The following is a 16,872-nucleotide window of genomic DNA, read 5'->3' as shown; positions in this document are numbered from 1 at the left end:
CCTTCATAAAAACACACAGAATGTCAGCAAGATAGCCAACTTGAAGCCCTTAGCACTGTCCCTATCACAAAGACAACCAGAACAAATAAACTACATTTCAATGACAACAACTGAGAGAGTGCTGGAGTGAATCAGAGGAATACCAGAAACCCTGATGAGCACAGAAACTTGGGATGATCATATACACAATGGACGGAAATGTGAGGCTTTTATCATCCCAGCCCCCAGCTGGGATCAACTGGGAACCAGGAGGAACTTCTCCAGGTAAGCAAGAGTACCCCAGCAACCTCCATCAACCCCTTGGACACCTACAAACCTCACCACTGGGGCCGCCTGCAGTCTTCACTGGCACTAAGTCCAGCTGAGGGAGTTACCTGGAGTCCACATGGCTGTGCTCCCTCCAAGAAGGAGCCAACACTGTGTCCTACCCCTGTGGCCCATGTCCTATTGCACTATGCCATCTTGGAAGTGACACTATGGTCGGAGTGTGTAGCCATGACTTTCCTTCATCCAAGTGCTAAGATGCCACTGAACCTCAACAGACTTGTGGCCTGACATCCCCAAGCTGAGCTGTGATCAGCTGTTACAACCTTCTCCATGGGGCCAATTAGAGGTGGAGCCCCTTCACCTACCCCTTGCCTTTCCCCACTTAGGCCATGGCTGAAGTAGTACCTTGCCCCATGGGAAAATAATACTTTGGCCACTCAAAGCAGTCATACTACCCTAGTGCATAAGTTGAAGCAGCACCCTGCATTCCAAAAAACAGTGCCTTGCCTACTCCGAATGATTGCACACCCAGAATAAGCGGAACTGTTGCCAAACATTCCAGGAAAATGATGCCTGTACTTCACAGAAAAGTCATGCCCCACAGGCTTGAGCAACAGTGGCTCATTGACCCTTAGGGAACAGGTGACCAGGCCAAACTGAGCAGCTGGCTACTCCATTATGTGCTGACATAATGCCCTGCATCCCTGGGAAACAGAGCATTGGTTGAGCTGAGAGATGTCATGCTACAGGCCAAACACCTCTATTGTTTGCTTTATTGGAGGTGGACCAGCCTCTTAAGAGTCTGAGCTGCTAAGAGACCCCACTCCCCAGGTAGTGGAGTCACAGTGAGCTGTTCTCTGATCTTCCAGGGTGCAAACAACAGTTGTTCTCTGCCAACCTGGATTACTTGCTGCCATTGAATTTGGCTTTACAGAGGATGAAATACTGCTGAGCCCCACCATGTCAGGATCTAGAGTCACTGAAACAGTGCTTCAGCCCCTAGAACCTGAATTGCCAGTGAACTCTATTGGATCAGGTTCAGGAATTGCAGCCATATCTCGGTCCCCAGGCCCAAACTTCCAGAGTACCCTTTCTTCCTTGAAGTCAGGCCAGTGCTGTTCTTTTGCCCTCAAGAGTATATTCAGAGCTACAACCTACTCCCTGGTTGCTAGAGGATCCCTCAGAGTCACAGATCTTAGTTTTTGGGCAATCTACATGGCACCCTGCGCACAGAGAATTAACCTGTACCCCAAGACTCAGGCGCCATAATAGGCTCGTGAGAGTCTGAGCCTAGAAGCTTGGCCCCACAGCTGCTGTCAGAACCTGCACCTGGAACTCAGCACTGCTGTAGCTGCTTACAGATTGTGTCAGACCTGACACTAAGAAGGACCACTTGGATAAGTCTTCCAATTGTGGAGAAAATGAGAATAGTAGGCCCCTAAAAGCCCTTGATACCTAGGACATTAACAACTTATGTTGCCACTGCAACTGCCACAAACTTCAACAGCCTAAGCCAATGAAGCACCTAAAATGATTACTGACAATAAACACAGCTGAAGAAGCTATACAGAGACTATACCACTGCATCTATCCAGAAGAGTCATTGCACCTTTCCCAACCACCACATAAAACCCAATTGCAGGTGAAAGTTGTTTCATGCAAAAGCTACTATAGAAAGCTTGGAAGTGGTGATTGTTTCACCAGATACACAGACAGCAACACAGAGACACAAGCAAGATGAAAGAACAAGGAAATGTGACAACATTAAAGGAACATAATAGCTCTCTAGTAACAGACCCCAATGAAAAAGAAATCAACGAAGTGTCAGAAAAGTAATTCAAAATAATGATCTTGAGGAAACTAAATGTGATACAAGAAATACAGATAGGTAATATAACAAAACAGGACAACAATGATATGAATGAGAAATTCATCAAAGAGAAATAATAAAGAACCCAGAAATCCTGCTGCTGAGAAACTCAATGAATGACATAAAAACAAAATAGAGACCCTCAACAGCAGACTTGATCAAGCAGAAAAAAGAATCTTGAACTTGAAGATGGGTTGTTGGAAATTAGAGAAAAACTGGGCATGAGAATGAAAAAGAGTGAAGAAAGTCTACAAGACTTCAGGGATACCATTAAGCAAATAAATATTCACATTATGTGAATTTTAGAAGGAGAAGAGAAGAAAATACATAGAAAACCTATTTAATGAAATAAAAGCTGAAAATTTCCCAAGTCTGAGGAAGGTTATAGACATCTCGATCCACAAACTGCAAAGGTTCTCAAATAGAATCAACTCCAAATGTCCTCCCTAAGGCATATTATAGTCAAATTGTGAAAAGACAAAGACAAAGAGAGAATCCTAAAAGCAGCAAAAGTGTGAAGTCACATATAAGGACATCCTTATTAGACTAACACCAGATATTTATGCAGAAACCTATAAGCCCGCAGAAAATGTCTATATTTAGATTGTCAAAAGAAAAAAAGAAAAACCCAGAATACTATGTCCATCAGAAATACCCTTCAGAACTAAGAGAGAAATTAAATCTTACCCAGACAATAAAAACAGAGGGAATTCACCAATAACTCAGCCTTACAGAAAATATTCAAGGGATTCCTCTGTCTGAAGGTGAAAAGGCAGTAATTATTATCATGAACACTTGCAAAACAGAAAACTTAAAGGTAGAGCAGATACACAAAAAAGAAAGAAAAAATACTTAAACCTTATCACTACAAAACACCACTCAGTTACTCAATGATAAACAATAATAGAGGAAAATAGGAACAAATGTTACATAAAAGAACCAGAAAACAATTAAAAAATGATAGTTGTAAGTCCTCATATATAAATAATAATCTTGAATGTAAATAAATATATTAAATTCCCCACTTAAAAGGTATAGGCTAGTGGAATGAGTGAAAACATTAACTCAATTATATGTATATGCTGCCTACAGAAAACTTATTTCATCTGCAAAGACACGTATAGATTGAAAGTGAAGGGATGATGAAAGATATTCCATGCAAACAGAAAACAAAACAAGCAGGAGTATCTATGCGTATATCAGATAAAACAGACTTTAAGTCAAGAACTGTAATAAGAGACAAAGAAGGGCATTATATAGTGAAAAATTAATTATGTAAGAATATATAATAATTGTAAATATATATTCACCCAATACTGGAGCACTCAGATACATAAAGTAAATATTAGTAGATTTAAAGGAAGAGATAATCTTCAATACAAATATAGTTGGGGACATCGACACTCTATTTTCATCACTGGACAAATCATTCAACAAAGTAACATTATATTTAAACTGGGTTTTAGACCAAATAGACCAAACAGACATTTACAGCATATTATCTCAAACTCTTTTCATCAACACCTAAAGCATTCTTTAGAACAGACCATGTGTTAGCCACAAAAAAAGTCTCAACAAACTTAAAAAAATCATATCAGGTATGATTTGTGACCACAATGAAATAAAACTATAAATCAAGGCCACGGATGGAATGATATGATTTGTCTGTGTCCCCACCTAAAGCTTATCTTGAATTATAGTTCTCATAATTCCCACATGTTGTGGAAAGGACCCAGTGGGAAGTAACTGAATCATGAGGGCAGTTACCTCCATGCTATTCTCATGATAGTGAGTGAGTTCTCATGAGATCTAATGGTTTTACAAGGTGTTATCCCCCCATTTTGCTCAGAACTTCTCCTTGTTTCTACCACAGAAAGAAGGATGTGTTTGCTTCCCTTTTGATTGTGATTGTAAGTTTCCTGAGGCCCCCCTATATCTGTGGAACTGTGAGTTAATTAAACCTCTTTTCTTTATAAATTTCCCAATCTCAGATATGTTTTTAAAGCAGCATGAGAACAGACTAATACAATTTGCAATATTAATATTATGATAAATCAAATTTTCACATAAGTATGACTTTTATTTTGAACTCTCTCCTATTGCACTGCACTATTTGTGCATACCTGCAATAACATCATACTCTCTTAATTGCTATAACAGGTCTGATAATCTGCCATGGTCAGTTCTCTTTCTTTGTATTTAGTTTTCAAGAGTGTCTTGACAGCGTTTGGAATGTCATGTAAATTTTAAAACCAGCTTTTCAAATTCCACTAAAAACATGCTTGCTGTGATTTTGATCAGAATTTCATTACTATATATCAATGTTGAGAGTTGTCACCTTCATGTTTATATGTGAACATGCTCTCATTAGTCCATTTTTATACTGTTATAAATAACTGCCCAAGACTGGGTAATTTATAAAGAAAAGAGATTTAATTGATTGACAGTTCCTCATAGCTTGAGAGGTCTCAGGAAACTTACAATCATGGCAGAAAGTGAAGGAGAATCAAGGTACCTTTTTCACAAGGTGGCAAGATGAGAAGTGCCAAGCAAAGGGGGGAGAGTCCCTTACAAAACCATCAGATCTCATGAGAACTCACTCATTATCATGAGACTAGCATGGGGGAAACTTCCCCGATAATTCAATTACCTCCCCCTTTTCTCTCCCTGGACACATGGGAATTAATGGGATTATGAGGATTACAATTTAAGATGAGATTTGGGTAAGGACCCAAAGCCTAACTATAACATGATGTGAATTTCCATTGATTTATATATTTTTCTATATTTTTAACAATGTTTTAAATTATCTACAAAATATTTTATAAAATGTTTTATTTAAAATTTTCATTGTTAGAAATAAATGTTATTGTCACAGTTGTCAAAATTTATATTATTGTTACCATATAAATTTTTAATTTATAAATTATTAAAGTATTTATTTTAAAAGCCAAACAATATTCCCAGAAGAAAAGCAGTATGTAGGGTAAGTTATAGGTATATAGACAGGAAAAAGTTAAAATATAATTTTTAAATGACATCAACAATATAATTAATCTAGTATCTGTGCCTGGGTTCTCCCAAAATAGAGCCTGAAACATAGACTTATTCTGAAGTAGCTCATTTGGAATACCAAGAATAAAGATTGAGGGGAAGCACAAAAGGAAGAAAGAAAGATCCATTACTGAATTGATCACTATAGGGGTGACTTCTGTCAACTGCATGACAAGCCTTACACAATATGCCTCAGAGCCATCTACTTGGAAGAATAAAGAACACAATTAGCCATCAGCTCCTATCCTCATTGGTCAAGAGTTGCTCTGCTGGAATTAAATGCCCTCTTTGTACATCCAGGTTGCATATGCAGGGTGGCCAATGGGTTCCTGCGGGCAATCCAATCACTTGGTATCATGTAACATCTAGTGGAAAAAGTAAACAGTTTTTTTTTTCAAACTGACAATACAATTAATAAAAACCATCACATAGCACAATCTTTATATTTATCATCATTTATATTCAGTTTGAATGACACAGGCATCACATAGCCCAATGGTTCACTATCCACTTGCCCCTTGACCCAATCTACCACAGGTAAGAATTTAATAATGGTGATGCCACTGCTTGCAAAGAGTAACTATTAGCCCACTTATTAGCTTGGGTCCTTATTGCCATTTAATTTTTAAATAATCCAGTTCTGATCTTATCTTGAGGGTCTTTTTTAGGATTATTTCTGATGTACACTATCTCAGTCTTGATTTCCCCAAAAGCAGAGCCTCAGATTAAGTTATATATATGAGTAGTTTATATGTAAATGTGATTCAAGAGAGGAGGATTGACAGAGCAAGTGAAGCAGGATAAAAAAAGAGGAATTGTCAATTTGGCTATAGCAACAGGCCATAAAACAGGCGTTGTGAAGTGCACCTCAGGATCATCCGGCAGGAAAAGGAAGAGGAAATCATTTGCCCATTGGCTTCTATTTTCTATTGATGACTAGAATATAAATTCCAAGATAGCACAAAAAGATTTATATCCATTTTATTCACTAGTACATACCCAGTATGATAGTAGACAGTAAATATTTATGGGAAAAATTCATGAATTTCTTCATAATTATAGCCCATTATTTGCTCAGATATCATATCTGACCCATTTTCCCTCTCCTGTGATCCTAGTATTCTAATTATATATAAGCTAGACCTTTCAATCTATCTTTTGTAGCTTTTAATAATTCTTTCATATTTATCATACCGTCCCTACTACATTCAGAAAAATTTCTTCAGATCTTTTCATTCAATAATGCACTGTATAGTTTTGAATTAATTAAATGTTTTCATTTCAATGATTGTATATTATTAGTAGAATTCTGAAGCTAAGGCAGGAGAATTACTTGAGGCCAGGAGTTCAAGATCAGCCTGGGCAACCTAGTGAGACCTTGTCTCTACAATTTAAAAAAAAAAAAGGTTAAAAAATAGAAATTAAAAATAAATAAAATGAAATAATTCTGGGTCATTTTTCTTCAAACCTACTTCATTATTTTACAATATTTTGTGTTTTTACTCATACTTTCAATGTATTTCCTTAAACCAACTAATTCAAGATATTAAAATATCCAAGATATTCTGTATCTGCTCATTCTAATATTAAGTGTTACTTCTAAGTAATCTCTCTGCTTTATTCTACTGGCTGGAGTTCATGGAACCCTGTTTCCTTGTGTATTTTGTGATTTTTTTTTTTACTATGAGTTTATAAATCTCATAACACCATTAGTTAAATTAACTTGAATATTTTTGAAGGCAGACTTTTGCATGGAAAATTGCGTTTGCTTCTGCAAGTCCACTGGCAGCATAAGTCAGTAGAAACAACTAGCTTTAGACTAAATTAATAGATTTGGGCCAACCACGGTGGCTCATGCCTGTAATCCCAGCACTTTGAGAGGCCGAGGAGGGTGGCTCACCTTAAGTCAGGAGTTCGAGATCAGCCTGGCCAACATTTGAAACCCCATCTCAACTAAAAATACAAAAATTAACCAGGCATTGTGGTGGGTGCCTACTTGAGAGGTTGAAGCAGGAGAATCACTTGAACGTGGTGGGGGGAGGTTGCAGTGAGCCGAGATGGCACCACTGCACTCCATCCTGGGTGACAGAGTGAAAGTGCGTATCAAAAAAAAAAAAAAAAAAAGAACAAATTTGAAATCTGGCATTGTATGAATAGAGGCTTGAAGGTAATATTAAGGCAATTTGAGCTATGGTATTCATGAGGAAAATCTATTCTTGTTTCAGCTCTTTGCTAAGGTTTTTAATAGGCAGTTTTCTTTCAAATGTTTTCGGGGCATAAGTTTGGTTTGAATTCATTCTTATGTTGAGGATCATGCTATTTTGGCTCTGTCTTATACAAGAAAATTTTCAGTTAGACTCCATAACTTTGACCAGCTCTGGACTTCATATTCTATACCCCATTTTCTATATATGACCAGAAAAATAAAAGCTCAGGTTCATCTGTTCTACTCCTAACCCCCCGCTAAAAAACAAAAACAAAACAAAACAAAACAAAAAAACAAATAAAAAAAAAACAACAGATTTTGAGTCAGCTTACAACTTCAGGATTCTAAATTCATTTACATTTTTGCTTCTCAATATTCTTTGATTTCTAGTCAGCTTGTTGATGCATCTAAAGATATTATAACTTTGGTCAGTATTTTTAGATTTTTCAAGGACAGGTTTTAGTGATAGCATCTAGTTTGGCTCATTCCTGAAAATAAAAGACAAATGTGTAATTATTTATAAACTAATTTTAAAATGAAAATAGTAATAATAAAATTACAACGAATTATTTATTGAATACACTCTACATACTTGGCCTATTGTAGGTCCTTTATATATGCTGTTTTAATTAGTGTCATTATTAACATTAGAAAAGAGGTATTTATGAGGATTCTCAGCTCAGAAAAGTGTGTAATGAAATGCTCAATATCATACAAATAAAATGGTAAAATCTGCATTTATAGAAGCTTGACGATAAAAATGTAACAGTAACTGAAGATTTATTCTTTTAGAAATAATTTATTATTTAAGAATACATTTAAACATTTTCTAGGGAATGCAAATGTATTTAAAGGCCAACAAGGAAGAGCATAGGCCAGTTTTAGATGAAAATGAGCACATATTACTTTGCTATTGCTGCCCAGTTGGCATCCTAATCACTACTAAACAATTTATGACCCCTGCAATTCAATCACATATTATTTTGCATCAATCAACATGACAAGTCTATTATACCCTGACAACTACCTCCTTGACCCTTACTTCCAAAACCAAGTTGAAGTAAACATTCATTTTTCAATGGATACCAAATTATTGTTTAATTTAAGGAAAAGTACTGAATGATGTCCAAAATCATCACAAATGATGTTTCAATGAAAAAAAGTAACAACAAAGTAATAACAAATTTAAACATGAAATTCATAATCAGGTTTTACTATTTTATCCAAATATTAAAGTAAAATTTGTATAGTAAGTTATCCTTCATAGAGATAAATTCTCTGACATTATAGAATTGGCACACATTACCTGTCTAGCATGTAATGTCAATAGAATCAGAAATTCTACAGAAACAACAGCCCTTGATATAGTTTGGCTCTGTGTCCCCACCCAAATCCCATTTCAAACTGTAATCTCCACGTGTTGGAGCAGGGGCTGGGTGGGAGGTTATTGGATCATAAGGGTAGCCTTCCCCCCTTGCTGTTCTTGTGTTCTCAGGAGATCTGATGGTTTAAAAGTGTGGCACTTCTCGCTTCTCTCTCTCTCTCTCCCCCTTCTGCTGCCACATAAAACATGCTTGCTTCCCCTCGAACTTCCACCATGATTTTAAGTTTCCTGAAGCCTCACTAGCCATGCAGAACTCTGACTCAATTAAACCTTTTCTTTATTAATTACTCAATCTCAGGTAGTTCTTTATAGCAGTGTGAAAACAGACTAATACAGCCCTTTCTTAAAAAAGCATTTGAGGTGCAAAAATCTGTCATAACATTTCATAACAGGACCATGTGCCTTGTATTCAGAAATTAACTACTTTTATTTAAAACATTATTCTAAGTTTTTTCTCTAACTTCTTATCCTGTATTTAACTAAAACTTGAAAATATCCCATAAAAGAGTCATTAAAAGCGTAAAATAATGGCAGATTTTTGGAAGAAAACAAGCAGATAATGTTTTAAAAAGCAGATACACAAAGCAGTATATTTTAGGAAAAGAACAAAATAACTTAACATTCTCTGAATGTACCAGTAAACGTTTACCATCTCGTCTTACATCACTAAGAATATCTGTAAATGAGAATTTGTAAATAAGTTCCATTGAAGTGAAAAATTCACAAAGAATGTTCTGATTGATAAATTAAAACAATACTTTGGTATTCATGGCATTGTTGGTCTTCTTTAATTATAGTAGAAGCGTATGTGAGATAAATATTTCTATTAAAGCTATCATTTTATCAGTTGCTTTAGAACTACTCTCTAGTTTCATCTACTTAGCATCTGCCTGCCTTTTTTAGAAGCACCTTCTCCTTCATGGAAGCACTGCTTCTTTTTTCCACTCCAAACTTCAGCACTGTTACATGGCTTTGACCCACAAAACACTGATTGCTTTGGAGGGGTCATCTGATCTTAAGAGTCAATAACATTCTTCCTTGGATTTTTGAACTTTGGTCCAAAAAGAATAATAGATGCGCCTTTTTTCCAGATGATAGTCATAAGATATAAAATGTTGGCACTTTCAGTTGTCATGTTTTCTACTATGTACAGGAAGCCAATTATTGGTAAGAGAGGAGTATTTAGTAGAAGAACGTAAGTCAATCCCTGATAAATTATAAATTTTCTCCTTTTTGTGCTTCTTTTAAATCTTGCAAGTTCATTGTTCTGTTTTAATAGAGTTCTAACGAGATTTTGCGTATAGCTTTTTAAAATCTTATCCTGAAAAGAATAATGTCTTATAAAACAAAATAGTCATGTCTCTTCATAATTGCTGGACGCAATGCTGGCAAGAAGCAAAAAGTGGTAAAATCAATATCATGAGAATTGCTATTAAGCATGTTGAATTGTTCACATGCTGTTAATGCCTTTCTTCTCTAAACCTCACTAAAAGGAATATTAAAAATATTAAAGGCATAAATACCTGAAAACAAAGAGAAAAAAAGAGAAGATACCAGTAGACAATAGATTTTAATTATCTTTGAAAAATAGTGATGGTGAAGTGATTAATCAGCAGAGACCATTTTCTATAACTCAAAGGCACATAAGTTTCCAGATTGAAAATGTCCATCAAATGCTGAGTATAATGAATGAAACACACACACACACATACACATATGCAAACATACACCCTTAAAGCACATTATCATGTTTCAAACATTATAATTGAGAGAATATCTAAAACTATCAAAGTTAAATTCAAAGGAATGTGAATAACTTCTCAATAGCAAAATTGAATATTATAGGTCGATAGTGACACATCATTGAAAATCCAAAATAACATTATTTTTAAACATAAAATTCTACGCTAATCCAACAATCAATAACCTCACACCACTTCTCTTTATTTCTCCCAATCCATTACTATTCTCTCTTATTCACTCTACTGTAATTTCGTCCTAATTCCTCTTCCTACATCTTTTATGGTCATGTCTATTTTCTTCTTCACAAAGGAGCCAGAATTATTTTTCTTTTAGTATGATATTTTTAAAACACAAATCCAAACATGTCCACTCCCTGCTGAATATCTTTGATGGCTTTGCATTGTCCTTAAGAGAAAAATCCATGCATGTCCTTCATGCTCTGTAATGGTTTTCCCCCAACCTGTCTCCCAGATTGACCCTGAGATTTAATCTCAATCTTTTTTTTCCTCCTTCTCTGCCACACATTTGCTGCCCTCAAACTCTTATATTTACCATTTTCCTTCTTTCTGTAAGAATTTTACACTCCAGGAAACAAACTCGTCAGATCCTTCTTCAAATAGTAAATATGTACTTACTTTTTATTCTTGGCTTGGTAGTCATTTCATCAAAGAAGTAGTCCTCGATCTCACCTACTAAGCAAACTTCCTCCAGTATACAATCTAATGGTATTACGTACCTCATATGTAAAGCTCTTATCACATCTGTAATTTTGTATTCTCATATAACAAATAGGACTAAATATGTTTTGGACACAATATAATAAGTTGTATGAGAAGAGAAGACGTCTATTCTCATATTCCAGACGGCCTAAATCTTAGTAAGCCTGCAATTTTTTATTTGATAGGGAGATATATTGATGAATAGGGAGATAAAATGAGTGGATTCTGAGTCTTCACATAGAGTAATGTTGTATATCTGTGTATATGTATAACTCTCTTAAGTTTCTTAGCTAAATTTTGTCATTTTTCTATATAGAGATCCTAGATATTTCACATATAATCTAGGATATTTTAATTTTTTTTTTTTTTGCTGTAGTAAGTGAGGATTTCCCCGTTATCATTTGCGCTTGGTTATTATCTTTGAACCAAATTAGCAAACTGGCTAAATCCAGCTCTCCACTTATTTTTATAAATAAGGTTTTATTGGAACACAGCCATGCTCATTTATTTACATATAGCCTATGGCTTCTTTAGTGCTACAATAGCAATTTTGAGTAGTTGCAACAAAGACTGAATGGTTCATGATGTCTAAAATATTTACTAGATGTACTTTTACAGAGAAAGGTTGCAAAATGTAAAGGATAAAGATACCATTTAGAATTATAATGATGATTGCACTCATCATTACAATTCATGTGTTTGATTTTAATTGGAAAATCCCTAGAATTTCATGACTGAATCAGATTCTCTTTAGATGTAGATTTCTAGGTTATCTTATATGAACTCCAGAATTTTGAATACATCTCTCCAGTCTTCTACTGGCTTATGTTGCTGATGACAAGGCTTTTATATATCTAATTTTCATTTGCTTCAAGCAGTTTGTTTTTCTTTTCTAGTAGTTTTCATTTTTTATATCTTTTTCACCAATAAATGAATTTATTCTTACTCTCCCCTGGGACACAGTAGGGCTACTTCAATGTAAGTTCAGTCTCTTATATTCTAGAAACATTCATAGCAACTAGCTTTTGGTCATCCAGCTCCTTCATTTTTTTTTCTTTTTCTTTTTTCAAAACTCCGGAGCATTTTTCCTTCTATTCTCTATGATTTTTAACTTCTGCTCTATTTCATCTCTTATCTCTCTATGTTGCATTCTCATAGATTTTCTTATAATTATTTCACAATTTATTAAGTGACTGAATCAATAGTAGTATTTTCTGTGTCTATTAGATTTTTTATTTCATTGACTATTTTTAGTTTCTAAATTTAGAGTTGGTTTATTTTTATATCTGCCTATTACTGTTTATATTGTCTTATTTTGTTTCTTGAATGCTAATTTTTCTTGATTTCTTGAAAAATTCAGAATGCATTCTTTTATTTTTAAAATTGTATTTGTATTGTTCTGGAGTCTTCATTTTCTTGTGTCTGACAATGTCTGTTTACTGAGTCTTCTGAGTGCTTTTTAAATGCTGCTAACAGATATTAAAGTTTGTGTGTTTTATAATTTGTCCTTAGGAATTTTTTTTTTTGGTGGGTGTTTTCTTATTTGTGTACTCCTCTTTCTGACACCATTGCACCACTAAAAGAGTGCTTACCTCCACACCCTCCCACCCCTGCAAGCAGCTTGCCTCTGAAATAGGCTTGCTATTAGTGGATGTGCTTGAGTTTCTGCTGGGCTCTTATGTCTCAGCTGGTAGATTTGGGCAAGATGAAGTTTTTTGCTACCTACAATAGCAGGCAAAGAGAATAAGCTATTTCATCCATCATCTACAGAGGAATTATTTTTTTCCAAATATTAGCTTTTCTGCAGAGGGCTCTTGCTCTTATTCCACTCCAGAAACTGAGCTCTATCTTCTCTGTCATTGGATCCTATTTATAGCATTTCATTGGTCATGTGACTTTAGCCCCAAATTACTAATGATGGTGCTCCTTTCTTTAGTGTACTTCATTCTCTATTTATTTTTGACAGCTGTACATTTTTAAATACCTTCTATATATTTTATCTATAGTTTCCGAGTATTCTCAGTAACAGAGAAAGTGTTCTTAAAGGAATTCAGAGGAACTGAAATCCTTGCTCTTGAACTAGAATTCCATTAGTCACAGACCACAATTCCAACATGCCTAGGCATCATACTAACACAACACAATAATGAAATAAATTATTTGTCCCTGGGAAGAATGCAATGTCATGAATTATTTAGTTATAGAAAGTCAGTTGGCTTCATTTGCTAATACACCTACGAATTAGAGGTATGGCCATAGATAAAATTTTCCAATTCTATATGTTTTAGCAAAAGTCATATTTGATAATTTCTTATTAATATTTCTATTCAAGCTAGAGAGGACCCATTTTTCTATTTTGCTGTTTAAGGGATCACATTTAGAAAGCTGGAAATAAAGTTATGAGTTTTCCCAATGGTCTTTTAGCATCCACATTGAGTGATTACTTAACAGCTGAAGTTTTCAAGTATTATAGAAAGGAAGTATCTATTCAGCTCATTTGCCCATTTTTAAAATCAGATTATTTGGGATTTTTAATGTTGATTCATTTGAGTTCCTTGTATTTTCTGGCTATTAACCCCTTGTCAGATACACAATTTGCAAATATTTTCTCCCATTATGCATGTTGTCTTTTCACTCCGTTGACTGTTTTATTTGCTGTGCAGAAGCTTTACAGTTTGATATAATTCCATTTGTCTACTTTTGCTTTTGTTGGCTGTGCTTTTGAGGTCTTAGTGATTAAATTTTTGTCCAGACCAATGTCCTGAAGCATTTCTCCTACATACTCTCCTAAGTAGTTTTATAGTTTCAGGTCTTACATTTAAGTCTTTAATCCACTTTGAGTTAATTTTTGTATATAGTGAGAGAGAGTAATCTAGTTTCTTCTTTCTATATATGAATATTCAATTTTTCCAGTACCATTTATTAAGAAGACTGTTCTTTCTCCAGTAAATGTTCTTGGTGACTCTGTCGAAAATCAGTTAGCTGTAAATACATGAATTTATTTCTGGGCTCTCAATCTAATGGTATTATGTGCCTCATATGTAAAGCAATTCCACTGGTCTATGTGTCTCTTTTGATGGAATACTATGCTGTTTTGGTTGCTAGAGCTTTATAGTATGTTTTGAAATCCAGTAGTGTGACGCCTCCAGCTTTGTTGCTTTTACTCAGAATTCCTTTAACTACTCAGGGTCTTTTGTAGTTTTACGCAAATTTTAGACATTTTTTATGTGAAGAATGTCATTTGTATTTTGATAGGGTTTGCATTTATATCTGTAGATTGCATTTGCTAGTATAGTCATTTTTAAAATAGTAATTTTAAAATTCATAAAAATGGAATACCTTTCCATTTTCCTGTAACCTCTTAAAATTATTTTTTCAGTGTTTTACAGTTTTCCTTTTACAGATCTTTCAGCTTCTTTATTTAATTTATTTCTAGGTACTTTTTGTAGCTATTATAAATGAAATTACTTTCTTGATTTCTTTTTCTTCTGGTTTTCTATTGATGTATAGAAACACTACTGATTTTTATATATTGATTTTGTTTCCTAAAATTACACTAAATTGGCTTATCAATTCTAAGTGTTTATTGCTGAAGTTTTTAGGACTTTTCGTATATAAGGTCATGTCATCTGAAAACAGAGACAATTTGACTCCTTTCTTTCCAAGTTGATTGTCCTTTATTTCTTTGTCTTACCTAACTTCTCTGGTTAGGACTTCTAATACTATGCTGAATAGAAATGGTGAACATGGCATCCTTGTTTTGTGCAAATCTTAGGGAAAATCTTTCAACTTTTTCTTATTCAGTGTAATATTGGCTGTGGGTTTTATTTATTTTTTCATATGTGGCCATTATTTTTTTGAGGTGCATTTCTTCTATACCTAACTTGCTGAAAGTTTTCATCATAAAGATATGTTGAATATACCAAATGCTTTTTCGGCATCTATTGACATGATTATATAGATTCCATGCTTCATTCTCTTGATGCAATGTATTATCTTTACTGATTTATGTCTGATTAGCCATTCTTGCATCCCTTGAAAAATCCCCCATGATCATGTTAAATGATATTTTTACTGTGCTGCTAGATTTGTTTTGATAGTACTTTGTTGAGGATTTTTGCATTCATATTCATTAAGGGTATTGGCTGTTGGTGACTTTTATTGTTGTTGTGTGCTTGTCTGATTTCAGTATCAGGGTAATGTTGACCTCAGAATGAGTTTGGAAGATTTCCATTTCCTTCAATTTTCTGGAAGAGTTTGAGAAGAACTGGTATCAATTCCTTTTTTTAATGTCTGGTAGAATTCAGCAGTGAAGCCAGTGGGTCCTGAATTTTTCTTTGATGGAAGACTTTTTATTATACCTTCAATCTCATCCTCAGTAATTGGTCTGTTTAGGTTTTCTGTTTATTCTTGGTTCCATTTTATTATGTTTTGTTTGCTCAGTAATTTATACATGTTTCACTAGGTTTTCTAATTTGTTGGCTTATAGTTGTTTGAAATAGTCTCTAATGAACCTTTTTATTTATGTAGTATCAGTTGTAATGTCTCCTTTTTTGTTTCTAATTTTATTTATTTGCATCTTTTAAATTCTTAATTTGTCTAGCTAATCGTGAGTAAATTTTATCTTTTAAAAAACTAATTTTTTGTTTTGTTGATCTTTTAAATTATTTTTAGTCTCAATCTTTTTTTTCTGCTCCAATTTTTATTATTTATTTTCTTCTATTAATTTTGGGTTTGTTATATCTTTGCTTTTCTAGTCTCTTGTGGTAGATCATTAGCTTGTTTATTTGGAATCTTTCTACTTTTTGTTCTAAGTGTTTGTTGCTATTTAATATAAACTTCTAACACTAAACTGCTCTTTCTGTATCCCACAGTTTTTGATAAGTTGTGTTTCTATTTTCATTTGTTTCAAGAAATATTTTAGTTTTGTTCTTAATTTTTTTTGATGCTTTGGTCATCCAGAGGCATATTGTTTAATTTCCATGTATTTGTACAGTTTTCAAGGTTTTTTCTGCTATTTTTCTCCCCTCTCAAGTCCCATGTCCTCACATTTCAAAACACAATCATCGCCCTTCCAACAGAGCCCAAAGTCTTAACTCATTCCAGTATTAACTCAAAAGTCCAAGTCCAAAGTCTCGTCTGAGATAAGTCAAGTCCCTTCTGCCTATGAACCTGTAAAATCAAAAGCAAGTTAGTGGCTTCCCAGATACAATGAGGGTACAGGCATTGGATAAATACACCCCACCCATTCCAAATAGGAGAAATTGGCCAAAATGAAGGGGCTACAGGCACTATGCAAGGCTGAAATCCAGCAGAGAAGTCAAACTTTAAAGCTCCAAATGATCTCCTTTGACTCCATGTCTCACATCCAGGTCATGCTGATGCAAGAGGTGGGCTCCCATGGCCTTTGGCAGCTCCTCCCCTGTGGCTTTGTAGGGTACAGCCCCCATTCCAGCTGCTTTTACAGGCTGGCACTGAGTGTCTGTGGCTTTTCCAGGCGCACTGTGCAAGCTGTGTGTAGATCTACCATTCTGGGTTCTGGAGGACAGTGACCCTCTTCTCACAGCTACACTAGGCAGTGCCCCAGTGGGGACTCTGTGTGGGAGCTCCCACCTCACATTTCCCTTCC

The sequence above is a fragment of the Pan troglodytes genome, chromosome 5 (genome assembly GCF_028858775.2).
Source record: "Pan troglodytes isolate AG18354 chromosome 5, NHGRI_mPanTro3-v2.0_pri, whole genome shotgun sequence".
NCBI classification, from domain to species: Eukaryota; Metazoa; Chordata; class Mammalia; order Primates; family Hominidae; genus Pan; species Pan troglodytes.
This window is presented reverse-complemented; position numbering follows the sequence as displayed.